At 44.1% G+C, this 20,972-nt stretch overlaps 1 protein-coding gene across 4 annotated transcripts in view; it reads right to left on the bottom strand.

The window, feature by feature from the left end:
- Positions 1-20,972, bottom strand: part of ZMAT4 (zinc finger matrin-type 4) — a 370,072-nt gene that overhangs the window by 221,461 nt on the left and 127,639 nt on the right. The gene's annotated exons all lie outside the window — the stretch shown is intronic.

The raw sequence follows: 20,972 nt of genomic DNA on the forward strand, positions 1-20,972 counted from the left end.
AAAGATGAAAACTTCTTTAAAGGCTTTCAAATAGGGTCTTTGATCACAGATATCAGGTTACGTCTGTCATTCCAGTTTTTTTCTTTTTTTTTTTCTGAGACGGAATCTCCCTCTTTTGTCCAGATTGGAGTGCAGTAGCGCAATCTCGGCTCACTGCAACCTGGGCTTAAGTGATTCTCCTGCCCCAGTCTCTGCTGGGATTTCAGACATGTGCCACCATGCCTGGCTAATTTTTGTATTTTGAGTGGAGACAGATTTCACCATGTTGGCCAGGCTGGTCTTGAACTCCTGATCTTAAGTGACCTGCCCACTTCAGCCTCCCAAAATGCTGGGATTACAGGTGTGAGCCACTGCACCTGGCCCAGTTTTACTATGAATAGTGCTCTTTCACTTTCAGCAGTGTCACGGTTTGAATGGTAAATGATATTATTACTCTCCCTACAAACCCCACGTGGTCTGGCTCCTACCATATCAGTCACGCTAACCTTTTCTACCACGACACCCTACTTTGCTCTGCCCTAGCCTCACTTGCCTTCTTTCTGTTTCTCCCAAACTTTCATAATGCTGACCCTCTTCCTGGAATGCTCTCCCATTACCTCTTTACCCGGTTAAAGCCTATGCACCCTTCAGATGCCACTCGGAATCACTGCTGCAGAAACCTTCCCTCATTCCGAGGTAGGTGACCTCTCCCCATGTGCTCTCCCAGGGACCGTGTCCCTTCATCCATAGCACTTATGAGAGCTGCCACTTTCAGTGGAGGGCAGGGACCCTGCCCGGCTGTGCTCACCATTTATGCTATGCCAGAATACGCACGAAACTTGGATTAATGGTTTATAGAAATGGAGAATGATTGCATGATAAAATAAAAGAACTACTTGAAATTATAAACAATTCACTAATCCCTTCTGTTTATACATCATGGCACTGGTTTTCAAGGAGCTTTTAAATCACATGCTATTAAAATTGGAAAGGAGCAGTTGATCATTTATTCCAGAGGAAGAAATAATCCAGGGAAGTTACATGACTCACCCAAGATCTCCCAGCCTTTCTGGAAGTCCAAGTGAAATGCACACAGGACTACAGATTTTCCGTTTTATTTCTAGGTGGCAAGACTCCATTGAGAAGCCATAAAAACTCTTCCAAGCTAAGATATTCTTCAGTTATGATTCAGTTTTACTTTTCCCTTGATAGTACTCTATTTTTTCCCCTTTCTCCCTCCCTTCTTTCTCATTCCATTTTTTTTTCTTTTTTTCTTCATCATCAGCCATGAAAGCAGAAAACTCATGCCCAGGAGTATGTCATAAAGCATGAAAAAAAACATAAAAATGCAAAGAATGTACAGTAAGAGAGGTGGGAGGAGACACACAACTAAGACCCTGAATTCTTGGTGTTAAGACATTTCAGGCCACAATTCCGTCTTGAATTTTTTCATCCCCCATTACAGTAATGGATATAATGGATAATGAGAGGCCAAACAAACTAATTTGTCTATTCTAGGATGTGACATCATGACCATTCACTTCTAGGGTTGCTAATGGCAACCAGTGACTTTCTAGGATTACATACAGATGAAATATGAAGAGGAAATTTAATAAGAAAAGGTCAACCATCACTCAACACATGAATGAAACAAGATTATTTTTCTTTTACAACAAAATATCAAAAACTTTAAATGACCAGCATTGCATCTGATGATACATATTCAGAGCTTATAGACAAAGCTATAATGACTATTTCAATTATATGGAGGATAATATTTGCTGAGCTCTGGAGAATTTAAAGTCATAAACACTCTTTTAAAGGTCAGCTGTAAAACCAAGTTAATAACTTTGAAGGAAAATGCCTTTTTCTATCAGGAATTCACAATAAAAATAATCTTTTCCACACTATTTTTCTTATAACTATGCTTGGCACAAAGACAAAGCTAATAGACGAATTATACATGATTACAAAACTATTTTGCTATCTGGTGTCACAGATCAAAAGGAATGGTTCCTGTTGCAGGCAGGTAATGGCCTTGTACCATGTTCAGTCACATATGCTGCCATAGAGAGTTTCAATGGGGCTTTGAGAATGACATGCTCAAATAGCTGCATTTTTAATATCTATTAAAGTCACTGTGCCATGACTGAATAACACCACCCATGAGCAGAAGGGAGGGGAATACAACCAGCTGCTCCATATGTGCAGCTCAGGAGCTGTGTGTGCTGTCATCTAGAGCTGTTCAAAATATCTTAACTCTCTCTGGCTAGACTTAAATATTGGGGCTGGATTGTGGCCAAGTAATGACAAGATGTGTTCCTCCAAGCAAAGCCCCAATGTGCAAATGCCAACACCATATTTTTTTACTCTCTGTATTCATTTAGCTTCTTTAAAACAAGAATGATATTGAGCACCGTAATATTTTCTCTCTGTTTTTCTAGTTTCTTGACAATTACTTAGGGTTTTCATTTTTTTTTAAGAAGTGCATCTCTAAGCAGCATTTGGTCTTGGAATACAGACCCACTGGCTCGTTCTAATCAGTCTTTTGTTGTTGGTTTTTGTTACTTTCTATCCGATATGATTTGGCTGCGTCCCCACCTGTATCTCAACTTGAATTGTAGCTCCCATAATTCCCACATGTTGTTGGGGAGACCTGGTGGGAGATAATTGAATTTTGGGGCGGTTCCCCGTACCATTCTTGTGGTAGTACATAAGTCTCATGAGATCTGATGGTTTTATAAGGGGAAACTCCTTTCACTTGATTCTCATTCTCTTATCTGCCACCATGTAAGATGTGCGCTTCATCTTCTGCCATGATTGTGAGGCCTCCGCAGCCATGTAGAACTGTGGGTCCATTAAACCTCCTCCCTTTATAAATTACCCAGTCTTGAGTATGTTTTTATTAGCAGCATGAGAACAGACTAATACACTATCAAATATCCAATCAGAAAGAGGTTCACCATCATCTGGTCCGTTGGAAAGGAGAAAGAAGTAATAGTTATCGAGCACCTGTTTCTCACCACGTCCTGTACTCCCTGCTTTAAGCTTAGATTATCATTATTTTTTCTTTACAATTTTTATATGAAGAAACTAGAACTAATAAAAATCAAGGAAATTGACTGAGGTCATTCAGCTAGCAGGAACTGGAGGCCCCCTTTGACCCCAGGGCAGTTTTCAAAGCCTATGCCCTCCCTTTTACATGATGCTGAATTAGTGGCATCACATGATCTGACCCCTCAGATTTTCAACAAGTCTGCAAGCCACCAAATCTCAGCAGGTACCTGGGAATAAAGAACAGAGTTAGGATGACCCCATGAACACTGCTCCACTGACTGTGGGCTTTGAGGAGAAGAATTCCTCGAGCCAGTCTCATAAAAAATGTTCTACAGGACCCTGGGACTACTAAGGTCATTTATACATGAAATGGTTGAGGCAGGAGTGAGCCAAAGTATGTTCTTAAAAATAAAGAAATGCCATGCGTCAAAGGCGGCCACAGGGAGGTGACAAGATAAAAAAGGTGCCAGATTTAGGTGACCTTGGTTTGATCTTGTCTCTACTTCCACTGCCCTCTGCCCCTCCTTAGATCATTTGCAAAACACACACAGTAACGCTTACATGCTAGAATTTTCTGAAAAGTATGTAAGAGCAACATATGCAGAGTTCCCAGAGTAGCCTGTGACACAAGTCAGGTGCACAGGAGGGGTTTGCCAGACCTAAGTCCAAAAAGACAATTTACTGCAAATTAGTGGAACTCAGTACTTCACTCGTAGTTTTAAAATGTATTTTCTGCAAGGTTTTCTGGTGTTGATCAGAAGACATTCATCATTGTCTCAGCATGACCTGCACCAAATCCAGGTCACATGAAGTTATAAACGTATCTTGTATTTTAATGTCACAACCTTGGCTGATTCTAAGGCAAGAAGAAAAAATACATGTGTTCCTAAAAGAACGTATCAACCTAAACAAAGTCTAAGAGTCACAAGCCAGAAGGTAGTGAAGGAAACAGACTTCTTTGTTCTGCAAGAATAATATTTTGGGCATGAAGAATGCCCAGAGGTTATTAAAGAGAAACAGAATGGCCACAGGGGGTCACCTAATGGAAAGACAGCAAGCATGATTTATGAGAGCCATATGAGAGTAAAGACTCACGGTACCATGTAGAATAAAGGAAAGCAAAGAAGCGAGATCCTTCCAGACCTCTCCCCGTACCCTGGCAAGAGATGAAGACAAATAGACCCAGACACAGAAGGAAAGAAATTTTATTAAAAGTGAATTATACAAATTTTCAGAGAAGAGTTGAGATTTATGAGAAAAGTAAACTTATGTTTTGTGGTATTCTAGCACATTAACCAAAGAAATCATCTATCAGGGAAAGAAAATAGGGTCAGGAAAGATAGATCGGAGAATCAGACACCTGAAAAAAAAGAAACAGAGCAGGAAGGAAAGAGAACACTGAGGAATCCAGCTGCCACACCCAGGCAGAGACTCCTGTGCACCCCAGTGGGGCTCCGAAAAAGCAAATGCCAGCATGGAAAATTAACATGGCAGAACTGAAGTTAGAGAGTGATTGTGGTATAAAACAGTCACTCTCTTTTGCAGTCTGAGGCCACCAGAATTCTTTTATTCAAACTACCCTGCACAAAAATAGATTTTGGCTCAGTTTCAAGGGCTCATTTAGCGTGCCAAGGGAAAGGCACCGTTAAGGGTGGCTTATACTCTTCCGTGACTAAGGGTCATGCAATATGTATGATCAATCCTTTCACCCCCAAGGCACGGTCATAATGTCCTCCAGAGAACTTCCTGAGGAACACATTCCTTCTCTCTGATGGCTGAAACATGTATTAAATGTGGGAAGGACATGGACCTCTGTTAGCTGCAAACCAACTGTATTAAGCCACTCTTGCATTGCTATAAAGAATACCTGAGACTGGGTAATTTGCAAGAAAAGAGGTTTAATTGGCTCACAGTTCTGCAGGCTGTACAGGAAGCATTGTGCCAGTATCTGCTTCTGGTGAGGACTCAGGAAGCTTCCAATCATGACAGAAGGCAAAGGGGAAGTAGGCATCTCACACAGCAGGAGTGTGAGCAAGAGATGTGGGGAGAAGGTCCCACACACTTAAACAACCAGATCTCAAAAGCACTCACTCACTCTCATGAGGACAGCACCAGGGGGATGGTGCAGTCTTCATGATAAACCATTAATTAAACCATTCTAAACCACTCATGAGAAATCTATCCCCATGATCCAATTGCCTCCCACCAGGTCCCATGTCCAACACTGGGAATTACATTTCAACCTGAGATTTGGGTGAGGCAAATATCCAAACTATAACATCAACCCCTGCACTAATGGGCCTGATGTAAAATAAGGTGAAGCTTAGGGCAGCAATGACAAACAGAGACAGCCAGAAAGAAGGTGGTTACAAGAGGAGGATGACTTCAACAGGTGTGTAATGAAAACCGGATGCAATCTATTGCTCTGTAAGACTTTCCACACAAATGACAGGTTTTTATTAAAATAAATTTTGAAATTATAATTGTTTCAAAGAAAACACAATAGGGCAGTTACTATAAAAATATGAAAGATCATGTGTGGAACCCCCCTGTGTGAAATGTTGAAGACAAAAAGATGAATAAGGAAAGACCCCTGCCCTCCTAAAGTCTAACACTGTGCTCTGTGGGTCTTCCCATCTCTGCCTTTTAAATTTAAGGAAGAACAGGGTGGACCCTCCAGGAGTCACTGGAGCTGAGATCCCAAGACCACACCTGAGTTGTACCAGCTGTTTAAGTAACCCCAGTCCTCCTACTGGAAGCACTTACACTGCTGACATCGCGTCCTCCCGGGAAGCCCTCCAGACCACCTTCTGCCACCCTAAGTTGTGACACCAGGGTGCCCTCTCGCTTGGCACCTGCCCGGAACCCAGCCCACTCTCCTGGCTTTGGGCATCAGCACACCTGCAGGGTGTCTCTGGCCTGCGCCCCTGCGGGACACCCTCTGCCACTGGGTTTGCCCTGACTTCTCCTTCCTCCTACGCCTCTTGTCATCAGAGAAGGAGAAAGGCTTGGCTGAAAGAAAGCTCTGAGAACAAGAGTTTGCCCAGTCCCTTTTGCCAGGCTGCCCACTACCTCCTTAGCTGGAAGCAAACTGCACCTTCGTGCAGCGTCACTGCTGCTCCACCTGAAGAATCTGGAACAACCTAGAGAAAGGGTTTTTCCTCACATCCTCCTGCTTCTCAGGTCTTCCCGCTCTCTGCAGTCCTGGCCTTAAAGATCAGCATCCCTGTGGCTGCAGGACGGGACAGCAACCTTCCAGATTTCAGCCTGGAAGTCATTTGGAAACCTCTTTTGCTCCCGCACTAGTTATTCCATTCATCCATTTTTACCTACTCAGGTATCCTTTAAATCTATGAATGTCTCATTTTTCACTTGTGCCATCAGCCTCATCCAAGGCCACACTGATTCAGTGGACTCTTGCAAGACTGATCCTCAACAGCTCCCCTCAGCCCTTCTTCCCATCATCAGTCCACTCTGCATCTGCCATCACTGCCTGCTTCTGTCTCCAGACACCAGCCATGCTCATGCTGGCTTTCTTCTTCTTTTTTTTATTTTATTTTACTTTAAGTTCTGAGATACATGTGCAGAATGTGCAGGTTTGTCTCATAGGTATACACGTGCCATGGTGGTTTGCTGCACATATCAACCCATCGTCTAGGTTTTAAACCCGGCATGTATTAGGTATCTGTCCCAGTGCTGTCCCTCCCCTTACTCCCCCAATTCCCAACAGGCCCTGGTGTGTGATGTTCCCCTCCTTGTGTCCATGTGTTCTCATTGTTCAATTCCCACTTGTGAATGAGAACATGCAGTGTTTGGTTTTCTGTTCCTGTGTTGGTTTGCTGAGAATGATGATTTCCAGCTACATCCACGTCCCTGCAAAGGACATGAACTCATTCTTTTTTATGGCTTCCTTCTCACTCCTTCCAAATACCATGCTCTCTCAGACCTTAGGGCCTTCGCACACGCTACTTCCGCTGCCTGGAATTATCACACCGCACCCTTCCCCACCATCACCGCCAAACATACACCTCTTGGCTTAGTTAATCCCCAATCAACTTCCAGACACAACTCAAGCATCAGGTATTCAGGAAAGCCCTTCCCTGATTCCAAAGACCTCGTGGATTTATTTATCCTAAGCTTTCCCATTACTTTTCTTCAAATATTTGTATGATTTTTACTAACATCCATTCCCCCCACCACTATCCTTGTAAGTTCTATAAACAGAAACTGCATCTGTTCCATTTACCATTAAATTCCCAGCAATCAGCACACTGCCTGACTCTTGGTAGGCAAGCAATTAGTATTTTCTAAATGAAAAAATAAATGATTGAAGATCACATGGTAATACAGACCTCAGGCTCTAGAGCCAAGCTGTATTGAGCAAGAATCTTAGCTGTATCACCCACAAGGTGAGTGACTTTGGATAAGATTCTCGACTTAAACTCTCTCCACATGTTTTTCAACAGAGGTGATGGAGATTCTTACTCATATTTATAAAGTTTAAATGAAATTTCTACCAACTGTTCAGCATAGCGCCTGACACATTGAAAATTTAGGCTGGGTGCGGTGACTCATGCCTGTGATCCCCGCACTTTGGGAGGCTGAGGCGGGCAGATGACAAGGTCAAGAGATTGAGACCATCCTGGCCAGCATGGTGAAACCTCATCTTTGCTAAAAATACAAAAATTAGCTGGGCGTGGTGGCACATGCCTGTAGTCCCAGCTACTCGGGAGGCTGAGGCAGGAGAATCACTTGGACCTGGGAGGTGGATGTTGCCGTGAGCCAAGATCGCGCCACTGCACTCCAGTCTAGTGACAGACCAAGACTCAGTCTCAAAAAAAAAAAGATACAAACAAAAGAGGATATGCAATTATATGTCAACAACAAAATAATGGAGTTAAAGTACAGGACGGGGGGCTACAAGGCTTTCTAGTGATCAAAGACCCATGGCACTATCTCCACCAGGGAAAACAATTATTTCCACAGCTGTCTTTTCAAGGAATCTTTCTTTCCTCTCCTCTGTATCAGATTCTAGGCAGAAGTAATAACTATGATATATATCTCAGTATAAATGAGTTTCAGAAGCAGAGTCCCAAGCTAGAGAATTGGTCTCAGGCCTAGAAAATCACGTGTAGCTGAAGCAGTATGCCATATGTTTCCATCAATGACGAGTTCTACTATTTTTTTCATTTAAATTATTATTTGTTTATTTGTACCTGTATAACAAAAAATTTTTATTCCACCTGAGGGTATAGTTTGGTGAGGTGATTTGCAATGACAAGAAAGAACATTGTAAATATGGCCTGTCCTAGAAAACTCAGGAATTTGGGTTACCGTAATTTGGCTTACAGGACAGACAGCATTAAATGACCAGGTGGGCTGGCTGTTGCCTACAATCCCAGCACTTTGGGAGGCCAAGCTGGGGAGAATCATTTGAGACCAGAAGCTCAATACCAGCCTGGGCAACATAGTGAGACCTTGTCTCTACTAAAAATTTTTTTTAATTTAAAAATTAGCTGGGCACAGTGGCTCATGCCTGCGGTTCGGATATTTGGGAGACTCAGGTGGTAGGATTGTTTGAGACGATGAGCTATGATTATGCTGCTGAACTCCAGCCTAGGCAACAGAGAGAGACTCTATCTTGAAAGAAGGAAAAGGAAAAGTGAAGGAAAGGAAAGGAAAGGGAAGGGAAGGAAAGGGGAAGGGGAAGGGGAAGGGGAAGGGGAAGGGGAAGGGGAAGGGGAAGGGGAAGGGGAAAGGAGGGGGGAGGGGGAGGGGAGGGGAGGAGAGGGGGAGGGGAAGGGGAAGGGGAAGGGGAAGGGGGGGAGGGGGAGGGGAGGTGGAGAGGAGGGGAGGTGGAGGGGAGGGGAGGCGGAGGGGAGGCGGAGGGGAGGGGAGGGGAGGGGAGGGGAAGAAAAGAAGAGAAAAAATAAACAGAAACAAGCTGTCCTCATTGTTTCCACATAATATGTTCAAAAATTTCAAACTTTCTGTATGAAAAGAAACAAAGCCAAATAGCAACAATGTGAATGGAAACTCAGGGGCTTGAAATGATGCTTCTGTCCAGCGAAACCTTCAACCTCACAACCACAAACTGAAAGTCTGATGAGGAACAGAAGACAAGGCACCTTTAGAGTCGCAACGGGCAGCAAACATCTTCTGTAAAGGGCCACGGTAAACATCTTAGGCCTTCTGGGATATACAATATCTGCTGCAACTACTCAACTCTGCCCTTGTGGCATGAAAGCAGCCGTGGATAATACGTAAAGGGATGAGTGTGGCTGTGTTCCAATAAGACTTTCTACTTACGAGTATTCATGTTTGAATTTAATGTGATTTTTTTTTTTTTTTTTGAGACAGGGTCCCACTCCGTCACCCAGGCTGGAGTGCAAAGGCATCATTTTGGCTTACTGCAACCTCCGCTTCCCAGGTTCAAGTGATCCTCCCACCTCAGCCTCCCGGGTAGCTAAAACTACAGGCATGCACCACCACAACTTGCTAGTTTTTGTATTTTTTGTAGAGACAGGGATTCTTTCTCCATGTTGTCCAGGCTGGTCTCCAACACCTGTACTCAAGCGATCTGCCTGCCTTGGCCTCCCAAAGTGCTGGGATTACACGTGTGAACCACCGCACCCAGCCTGAATTTCATGTAATTTGTATGTGTCATGACACACCCTTTTGCTTTTGATTTTTTTTAAACATTAAAAAGCTTAAAATTATTCCTAGCTCACAGAGCACACAAAAACAGGCAGTGGCTGAATTTGGCCAGTGGTTATTTTCTGACTCCTGACTTGAGACAGTGAAGCACATGAGTAGATACTAAATCACACCTATTGATTTTCTAACTGCTCTTCAGCTCTTCCAGATGGGAACAGCAGGCCCGTCCTTAACTGGACTACAGAAGTTACAAATTACCCTGAAGAGACACAAATGAAGGGAACCCATACACATCGATCCTCTCCTTGGGACCTTAAACACTACTGCTTCACTCTCCTCCCACCAGGGGTACTTTGAGTGGGGAAAGATGAAAAGCATCTGGATGCTTAAAGTTACTCTCATGACCCTGATATACAGAGTGGCCTCTCAAACATCAAGTTCTGTGTATTTGTCTTAAACAACAAGAAGAAAAGTCCAAAGTCTACGTTCCATTCTGCCACCAGGCTTGTGGAGAAAGGTGCTCCAGGAGACAGTGGGTGCTGGCAGCCCCAGGCAGTGTAGACAAACAGAGCCTCCATGGAGACACAGAGCAATACCTATCAAAATTACAAATGCACACATCTTTTTACCCAGCAGTTTCACGTCTAGGAAACATTCTTATATATATACTTACATACTTAACATATTTATTCGTCATGGCATTCTTTGTAATAGCAAGTGATAGGAAAAACCCAAATGTCCATCAGTAGGAGATGACATAAATTATGGGACATCCATACCATGAAATACTCTGCAACTGTTTGAGTTTATATTTATGTGTGCGTGCATGTGTGTGTGCGTGTGCATGTGTGTGCGTGTGTGTGTACACTCGATTCTCATCATTTGTGGTAGTTCTGTTCTGTAAAGTTGCTGTGAACACTGAATAAGCAAATACTGAACCACTGCTCCTAGAGAAAATACATTAGCTTCCTGTGAGCCTCTGGTCATAACATTTTCAACTGATCAAAATGTAACCTCGTTTTATGTATGTTTCTGTTAAAAGACATTATTTAATATGCATTGTTGACTTGTTAACCCTGAGCTCATGGCCAGCAGCACCATCACTCGGCCTGAAGGAAGCTTATTTAACGCCTTTTCTCCCTGAGGCACCTCACAGCCTTCTTGTGCTTCCGGACGCAGGGCAGCACTTCAGCGCTGTTTGGATGCCATTTCGAACAGTGAAATTGACAACCGAAAGCACAGAAAGGTAACAAGCACGGCTCTAAACAGACTGTGAGAAGGACACTTGTTCACAATATGGAAGTTGAAGCAGGAAGGCAGAGGCTCACCTGGCTTAACCTCAGCTGGAAACATGCACTTTGGGCCACTCAAACCTTTCACTACTCTGTCCGTGGCTGTGAATGACTACAAACGTGTGCCCGTACTGATGGGAGGTTACAAATAAACTTCAGTGAGTAGGCGAATCTGCACATATGGCATCCACAAATAATGAGCATCCACTGTACACACACACACACACACACACACACACAAACTTTTTACCTCATATCAAATGACCTCCAAGATGTGTATCATTAGGTAAAAAAGGAAAGATAAAATGGTATACATACTGCACCATACTTTATGTAAAATATAGGAAAAAAATATATTTGTTTACGTATCCATCAAATATCCTTAGAAGGGCAATGAATTACCTCTTGTGATGGTTCATATTGAGTGTCACCTTGATTGGATTGAAGGATGCAAGGTATCCTTGCTGGGTGTGTCTGTGAGGGTGTTGCCTAAGGAGATTAACATTTGAGTCAGTGGACTGGGAGAGGCAGGCCCACCTCAGTCTGGGTGGGTGCCATCTAATCAGCTGCCAGCATGGCCGGAATTAAAGCAGGCAGAAGAAAGTGGGAAGACTAGACTGGCTGAGTCTCCCAGCCTACATCTGTGTCCGATGCTGGATCCTTCCTGCCCTCGAACATCAGACTCCAAGCTCTTCAGCTCTGGGACTCCTGGGTCTTTGGCCACAGAACGATGGCTGCACTGTCAGCTTCTCCACTTTTGAGGTCTTGGGACTCGGACTGGCTTCCTTGTTCCTCAGCTTGCAGATGGCCTATTGTGGGATCTCACCCTGTGGTTGTGTGAGTCCATACTCCTTAATAAGCTCCTGTCTATATGTACATCTATCCTATCAGTTCTGTCTCTCTAGAGATCCCTGACTAATACACCTCTGAACAACTCAAGGACAGAAATGGGAGGAAGACTTCATTGTGTCCCCTTTCTCTTCTTGTCATGAAGCCAGTCCCTCCACAGTCAGCCTCCACATCAGTCTAAGAGAAAGCTGGAAGACTCAGTGAAATAACCATCTGTAATGTTTCTTCATTAGTCACCATGACTCTTCAAATGCATGTTATCATCATCCCTTTCAAAAAATAAACAGCAACAATTCCTGTGTTGATGTATTAAAGAACCATGGCGTGGTCATCAACAGATTTTAGTTGGCAAGGGCCTGCAAACATTCTCTCCCAAATATAGATTTCCTGGAAATGACAGTGTCTAATTTAAAATTCTGTCTGTGGTCTTCTTTTCCATTTATGTGGACAGCAAAAATAATAACAATAATAATAATACTATGGAAAAAAATACCAAATAGAAAAAAAAAACGCTGAATATCTGGTGTTCTCTAGAAGGAAGCAAACAAAAATGGAGCTTGGGAATAAATGGGATTTTGACCCTTGCGAGTTGGATGGTGACAGAGCTCCCCAACATAAGTGCACAGCAAAGCAGAGAAAGACTCGCTAATGCCACAGGGAGAACTGTCTCTACCGGTTAAAGATAGAACAATGGAGCCGGGCGCGGTGGCTCACGCCTGTAATCCCAGCACTTTGGGAGGCCGAGGCGGGTGGATCACGAGGTCAAGAGATCGAGACCATCCTGGTCAACATGGTAAAACCCCGTCTCTACTAATACAAAACATTAGCTGGGCATGGTGGCGCGTGCCTGTAATCCCAGCTACTCAGGAGGCTGAGGCAGGAGAATTGCCTGAACCCAGGAGGCGGAGGTTGCGGTGAGCCGAGATTGCGCCATTGCACTCCAGCCCGGGTAACGAGCGAAACTCCGTCTCAAAAAAAACAAAAACAAAAACAAAAAGACAGAACAATGGAAAGGATGCCAGACATCAAAGGGAATGAAACAGAGAATCATCAGTACTTCCTAATAACCTGCTGGAGAAACGTGCATAACGCTACTGCAATCATAATTGGATTACATCAGCCCTTTGGAATGGTATCTGGGAAAAGCTAGTCTAGAATCTAGGGTTGCTAAATTCCGTATTGAAGACCCAATACCCACTATGATCGTATGTAAAGGCTGTAAGATAGGCCTCTGAGAGATGATTAGGTCATGGGAGTGGAGCCCTTGTGAATGGGATGAGTCCCCTTGTAAAAAGACACACAAAGAGCTGATCTCTTGCTATCCCATATGCCATATGAATCGCAATAAGATGCTCATCTGCAAAGCAGGGTGAGAACCCTCTCCAGAAGCTGAATCGGCTGCACAAGTTCAACTTGATCTTGGACTCCCCAGAAGCGTGAGAATGACATTTCTCATGTTTAAGCCACCTAGGCTATGAGTTTTTTGTTACAGAATCACAAGCCAACTAAGACAAAAGTCGACCGTCTTGGTCCCGCCCCACCCACAGGAGCCCCACCCACATGACAATGTTGAACTTCAGCTGAGCTCCTGGAAAAATATGAGCTCCGGCTCCTGGAAAACAGGAATCGTTTATTAATTTTTATTTTTATTTTTATTTTATTTTTTGAGATGGAGTTTCGCTCTTCTTACCCAGGCTGGAGTGCAATGCGCGATCTCAGCTCACCGCAACCTCCACCTCCTGGATTCAGGCAATTCTCCTGCCTCAGCCTCCTGAGTAGCTGGGATTACAGGCACGCGCCACCATGCCCAGCTAATTTTTTGTATTTTTAGTAGAGACGGGGTTTTACCATGTTGACCAGGATGGTCTCGTTCTCTTGACCTTGTGATCCACCCGCCTCGGCCTCCCAAAGTGCTGGGATTATAGGCATGAGCCACCGCGCCCGGCCCGAATCGTTTTTTTTTTTAAATCTCCCATCCTTTTCTGTTCCAGGAAAGGGCTGACTGCAAAAACCAGCCTGTCTCCAAAAGATTTAGATAAGATGTGTGGATGATCATCTTATTTACCTATTGACAAGGCCAGACACAAACTCTCCCAATTCCCATTCTGCAGCTCATAAATCATTACCTGAACTATTCATCCCCACTAACAAATCGGGACAAAATGCCCACTAACGCGACCTGACCAAACTCTGGTCAGCCTTCTCTGCTTTCCCAAGGTCCCTGAACTTTGTCCTGCTCTTATGCTTGTGCGAGCACTAAGAGCTTATGCAAGCATTAGAATGTAGACGAGACGTCACTACTGCCAAGAGCCTTTCCCTAGAATCGACAGACTGCACACGCAGAGAAGCGTGCCTGTTTAGTTGCTCACTCACTGCACCTACTTACTTGACTCTCCAACATCCAGTTCCTTCTAGCCGTGCTCTACTTCTCCCTAAAACGAGCGGTTGGGACATTCCCCCTATTGCAACAGACTTCCATATCTGATCAGTCCTTACCTAAGTCCTGATTTTTCCTTTTATTTGACCTTTTGGAAACATCTATGGGTTGACACGCACTTGCTTCTACAAATCTTCCACCTGCCCTCAGGCACCCACCCCCTCCTACTGGCTAACCCAGTCTGCATCCCTTCCCAGACACACCCCAGGCTCCAGCCCTGCTTCGCAGAACCCTCACCAGAACCAGACTGGGGGTGGGAGAGCTAAGCAGCCTCTTGGGTCACCTAACTAGAAGCAGTAGGAAATCTGCCCTGGAAGAAGCCGTGGAAAAACATAATGCCCGTTCAGCCAAGTCTCCACTAACAAACTGTGAATGGTTCTTGCTTCTGGCAAAGCTGACTTGGTTCATGGTCGAGGGAACATTCTGCCCACAAATACCTCTCTCTCTCTCCCTCTCTCTCTCTCTCTCTCTCTCTCTCTCTCTCTCCCCCTGCCCCCCCCCCCCGTGCTTTTGCACCATGCACATCCAATTTGCAAGTTGCACGGAGCTACTGGAGGTTTCATCACCAACCTGGGGCTTGGCCAACGTGGAATTGACAGTTCAGTCAGCTATAATCCTGAACCCGATAATGCATGTGGTTTCCTAAAAATGAAGGATTTGTGTTATTACCTACATTATAAACTTTTAATTGGCCTCCCAAGAAATTGCCGATTCGGAAATTAACAAAAGAAGGCTGAAGAAGAGAAAAGAAGGAAGGAAGAAAGGTGATGGGGGGGTTGGGGTGGGGAGATGATTTGCTATAACAAAAGACAGTAAAGGGAAATTTTAAACATATGTCACATAGTACTTCATAATCATATCCACGAATGTAATCTCTATCTTGGCCAAATGTGGGTAACTATGGCTGGGCACAAGAGATCCAATTCCAAACAAGTTTTAATGTTATAACTGGGTTATGGACTCGATTCCTTATTTTGAATATAAAAAAATGTGTTTGTTTTATATTCATGTGTTGCTAATTTTTCAAAGGGCCTTTTGAAATAAATATTGAATGAAAGTCAGTTTGAAGGGCCCCTGCACCTTCCTGCCTAACCAGTTCTCCCACAGGCCTTCCTCATTTTTGCCTCTAAGGCTTTGCACAGCAGGCAGCTCCACCAAGAACAGGTGCCCCTCCACGGCACAAATCTTCCAGAGTCTTCTAAAGCATCTGCCTTGGGGAAGCCATTGTTAAGCATTCCCACCAAAAAATCACTTCTCTGATCCTTGACTTCATTAGAGGCAGGGCCACACACATCAGCCCTTGGTTGTGTTTAAATTGCTTTCTGCATGACTTATGTCTCCAACTACCTGAGGAACCCCGTATTTCATCCTTTTTCTGTGTCCTTTTACAGTATGTGGCTCTGTATTCTGTAAATGGTAGGAGCTCAGTAGACATTGGCTGATTGATTAATTATGAAGGGGCCCATAGGTCAGGAGATAATCCACAAGAAAGAAGAAAAATTCCATGACAGAACACTTGACACACACTTTACAATTTATCACGCACCTTCACAAACAAGATTCCTTCTTGAGCCCCTTAACAGCGCAGAGAGACAGGCAGGACAGCAATTATAGTCCTTGATTATGACCATGGTAATTAAGTTTTAGAAAGTCTAAGGCAAAGTTGTGAAACTCGTGCATAACAGAACTGGGGATAGAATCTCCGCTTCTAACACAGAGCACTTGTTGGTAAATGCATCTGTCTTTGAGAACTGACCACGAAGTCAGCAGCAGACCACTTGAGAAGACAGGAGGACATTTGACAAAGTAAATGTCAATGTTATGCACAACGTCCCACTATCCCAACTCTCAACTCTTGCCTCCGCCGTGGTACTGAGTGAATAATGGCCCCCCTCAAATTCACATCAACCTAGGACATGCAATGTTATTTGGAAATGGGGTCTCATACGTGTGATTAGTTAAGAACATGTCATATTGCATTATACTGGGTCGTAAATCCAACTACTGGTGTCCTTATAAGAAGGGGAGAGAGCACACCGAGATACACACAGAGGAAAGGGCCAGGTGTGGTGGTTCACACCTGTAATCCCAACACTTTGAGGAGCCGAGGTGGGAAGACCACTCAAGGTCAGGAGTTCAAGACCGACCTGGGAAACAGCAAGATCTCATCTTACAAAATTGTAAAATTAGCCAGGTGTGCTGGTGCACGCCTGCAATCCCAACTACTTGGGAGGCTAAGGCTGGAGGATCCCTTGAGCCCGGGAGTTTGAGGCAGTGAGCTATAATCATGCCATCGCGTTCCAGCCTGGGTATCAGAGCAAGACCTCATCTCTAAAAATAAGAAATAAAAATGAAAAGATAGAGGCAGAGATTTCTGCGGGACAGTTGCAAATCCACCAGCATCTATGAGAGAGGCACAGAAGAGATTCTCAGTCAGACTCTCCAGAGGAAGGCCCTGCCCATGCCTCAATTTCATACTTATAACCACTGGAATTGCCAGAGAATAAATGCTGTTTGTTGAAGACACCCAGTTTGTGGCAATTTGTTACAGCAGCCCTGGGAAGTTGACGGTGCTAGAACTTCATACTCAAGAAATGCCTCTGACCTTGTTTTCCTGAAGACATTACCAATGCTGGCTGCACACTCAAAAGGGCCCTTTCCCACTCTTTTTTATTGCCCTCACTCAAATCTATCCTTGAAGAAGCTGCTCAGTGTCACTTTCCCCAGGAAACCTTACCCGGCCCCATCCTACCAGGAGAGGCCAGGGACACCTCCCCATGCCCAGGCATAGGCCTATGGTAACACTTACCACGCTGCATTAAAATACGTGGTCTACACATCTGACCCCCCCCCCCAGTAGATCCTGCTCTGTGTTGGGGAGGGTGTCCCTGTCCCCCGGTGCTTCGCAGATGTTCACTACCGTCTTCCGAAGGGATGCTGTGGAGCCAGGTTACAGCGTCACAGAAGATCAACTTTCCCAGCCACGTCTCTGTCAAGTACCAGCTGTGTGATCACAGTCAAGTTACTTAATCTCTGTTTGTTTGCTTCTCTGCGAAGCAGGGACAGTGACAACTCCTGCCTTCCTCAGGGCTTGTGAAGATGAAAAGTCACTTGCATCTGTAAAGCATTTAGAACATGTGGAAAGCCCCTGATAAAAGCCCACCACGCTATTTACCCTGACCAGAACAGCAGTGCTCCCTTGTTCCAGACCCAGTAACGGTTACAATGCTGAAAAATAAGACATCCTCTCAAGATACGTGGGAAATAACTAGGAATAGCCTTTAGGGATGCAGCATTTAAATCTCAGGTCTGACCACTTTGGGCAAGTCATGGTGCTTCTTTATTTTCACCTTGTAATAAGAAGGGTTTAGATTAGATTGATTCCTCTCCACCTAGACCCTAGGATGTTTAGGAACTTGTGAAAGTGACACTCAGCTTCTCAAGCTATGCAGCATATTTCAGACCTAAAGGAAAGCTTGTACATTAAAAGTAATGACTCTAATAACACTAACCAAATGCCAAGCTTCTCTACGTTTAGAGGGAATTGTCTTAACTCCACATGAAAACACTGTTTACTTAATACTGACCTGCAATTTTGGTCAACAGCTACTTATGTTTTGCTACAATAAAAGTATATTAAAAAAAAAAAACAGGTAAAACTGAATCACCCTTTTACTTGAAAGTGCTGTTTCCCAAACAGATCATGTTTTTCCCAAAGCATCTGACCCATGGGTGAGAAGATAAGAAAAGGGTAAAAAACAGAGTCCCGATGGACTGCGTGAACACCGAAGTCATTTCTGTCTCTAGCGCTCGAGGGATTACTGAAAATTCCTCTAAGGCAATTGACTATAACAATTTATTTCTCATTTAATTTTGCTTTGTGGCCCCAAGGGAAAAATGTCTTCCAGGAGAGAAAAAAAAGTAAGATCCAAGTAAGGATTCTAAAGAGAAAAGCACGTGAAGAGAAAATTTCAACAGCTGACAGTGTCAAAACAGAAAACAGAAATGACTTTGGGCGTCTGAAACATCAACGGCAAAAGTCAAATGGCCTGAAGTAGAAATGGCAACAACAGACCTTGGAAGTAAAATAACCCTTCGCTGCATCTGTAAGGAAATTTGGAGTTACTATGAATGGGGGTGGGAGCAGGGTTCATGTGCGGTCAGGGTGTGGGAAGTCAGGAACAAGTTTTCTCTGTTTCGGAAGCAGGGCATTGGTGGTATTCAGGGCAGATGTGAATGCTCTTCCCCATCAGGTATCACTGGGATGCAAACCTGTCACAGCCCCTCAGAGCAGAGAAGATGAGTAGGAACTGAGAGGCAGGTAGAATACAGTGTTATAATCTTCTGAGAACACAGGGTGCTAATCGAGAGAGTATGAGCATAATAATACATGCAGAAAGCGCTTTGGAAACAAAATGCCAAACAAAGATGACTTCTATCAGTTGGGTCTTCTGATAACTCTATATGTTAGATATTATTACTATCATCTTTAGTTTTAGAGACAGGGTCTCACTCTGTTGCCTGGGCTGGAGTGCAGTGGCACAATCATCGCTCACCGCAGCCTCTGACTACTAGACTCAAGCAGTCCTCTAGCCTCAGCCTCCTGAAGGGCTGGAGCTACAGGTATGCACCACCACACCTGGCTAATTAAAAAACAACAACTGTAGACACAGAGTCTCATTATGTTGCCCAAGCTGGTCTTGAACTCCTGACCTCAACTGTTCCTCTTGCCAGCCTCCCAAAGTGCTGGGTTTACAGATGTGAGCCACTGCACCCACTTGCCCAGAACAGCAGTGCTCCCTGGCTCCGGCCCCAGCAATGGCTTCAATGCCCCAAAATAAGACACCATTTCTTATTCTCCGGACAACATCTTTGTATATTTAGTCTCTCAATTCTTAGGTAGAAGTCTGTGCAAAAGAAAGTTGATTCATATAATTACCAACATACACTCTTTTTTTTCTTTTTCTTTTCTTTTTTTTTTTTTGAGACAGAATCTTGCTTTGTCACTGTCACCCAGGCTGGAGTGCAATGATGCGATCTCTGCTCACTGCAACCTCCGCCTCCCAGGTTCAAGCGATTCTCCTGCTTCAGCCTCCTGTAGCTGGGATTACAGGTACATGCCACTATACTCGGCTAATTTTTGTATTTTTACTAGAGACTGGGTTTCACCATGTTGGTCAGGCTGGTCTTGAACTCCGACCTTACGATTCGCCTGCCTCAGCCTCTCAAAGTGCTAGAATTACAGGAGTGAGCCACCACGCCCACCCATGCCACATATGCCCTTAAAGCCCCTGAGAAGTACTGGGGATGAATTCCATGCTATGTACGATAGATCAAAATGTATAATGGAAATCATATATTCACCTATAAACATACACGCAGTGTAACAAAGGCATCAACTATCACTTTCAAAAAGTAAGATGATTTTATTGCTTTTTCTGTTTACTGATTTGCTTTTATATTATACTGAATAAGTTATAGAAAAATGGTTTGATAAATAAATCATTGCTAGATCAAGGTTTTCAAAACCCAGGAAACAGCAGAAGAAAAAATTTTCCAAGAGACCTTTGTTAAAGGATGCAAACAGCTTCTTCTTGCTCTGAAATCCAAACATCTTCCCCACTGTAAACTGTCCTCATGGTTATCAGCAGCACCAGAGCCTGAGGGAAGGGAACTGTGCACCTGACCAGAGTGGCAAGGACCATCTCGAGTCGCTACGAATACAACACTAGCTTGAGCCCAGTAATCTCTTTCTGTCTGCCACTGTAAGCCTTCCAAGGAGCTCAGACGTAAGTGCAACATTCATTATTACAACCTGAGCGGAGAGAAAATAATCTGTGTCCAAATAGCTAATTGTCAAGTGGCCATGAATCCCGTTGTCTCTGACCATTAGCATGCAACACTAAATGGCTATTAAATGAAGGGATTCAGATCCCATTGCTGGATAGTTTCAAGAAGTTAAAAAAGAAGTCTATCCTTTCTGCTAATAAACACTCTCCCAATGGGAAGCACGATTCTAGTAGCCATAGTGTTCCAAGGTTACATAAAAGCTGGTGTAGGCCAACTCTCCCGTGGCTTAGTAAGTTTTTCTGAGAGGAACATGCCTAGGAAATTGGTATCCTCCTCTCTCGCTCCTACGGCCTCCAGCTGGTAAAATCCATTCATGTCCCCAAGCCCCGGCTCCAATGCCAACTCTTCAGGAACACCTTCCCTGACCAGAGCCCCTTGGCAAGATCCGCTTGCCTTTTGACTCCGTGGTTCTTTGTGCAGGATGTTAATAAATACTTATGCTGTGATACGATAGCTCCTCTTTATATAATGTCAATCTCCCATACATTACACATACATTACACATTTCTTTAAGGCAACACTGCACTGTTTCCTCAGTGCCTGGATGTGGCGCTTGGCAAGTCACAGTCCACCTCCTATCTACCATCCCATTTAACGTTCGCCATGGCCCAGTGAGGAAAGTAAAATATGATGATTATGGCCTGCCTGATTGAGAAAACCGGGGCTCCAGGAGATCAATTATTTGCCCAGGGTCCTACAGCTAAAGACTTAAAAAAAAAAAAAACTAGACTCAGTTCCAGCGCTTAGCAGCTTGCAAAGTTTTCATAACATCTTTTCCTTCCAATAAGCTCTAAAGGCTGCTTCACCAGGGCAGTAAAGACAGATCCATAGTGTTCCAGATTAGTCTGTGT

The sequence above is a fragment of the Aotus nancymaae genome, unplaced genomic scaffold (assembly GCF_030222135.1).
Source record: "Aotus nancymaae isolate 86718 unplaced genomic scaffold, 86718_ANA_hifiasm-v0.15.2.pri h1tg000097l, whole genome shotgun sequence".
NCBI classification, from domain to species: domain Eukaryota; kingdom Metazoa; phylum Chordata; class Mammalia; order Primates; family Aotidae; genus Aotus; species Aotus nancymaae.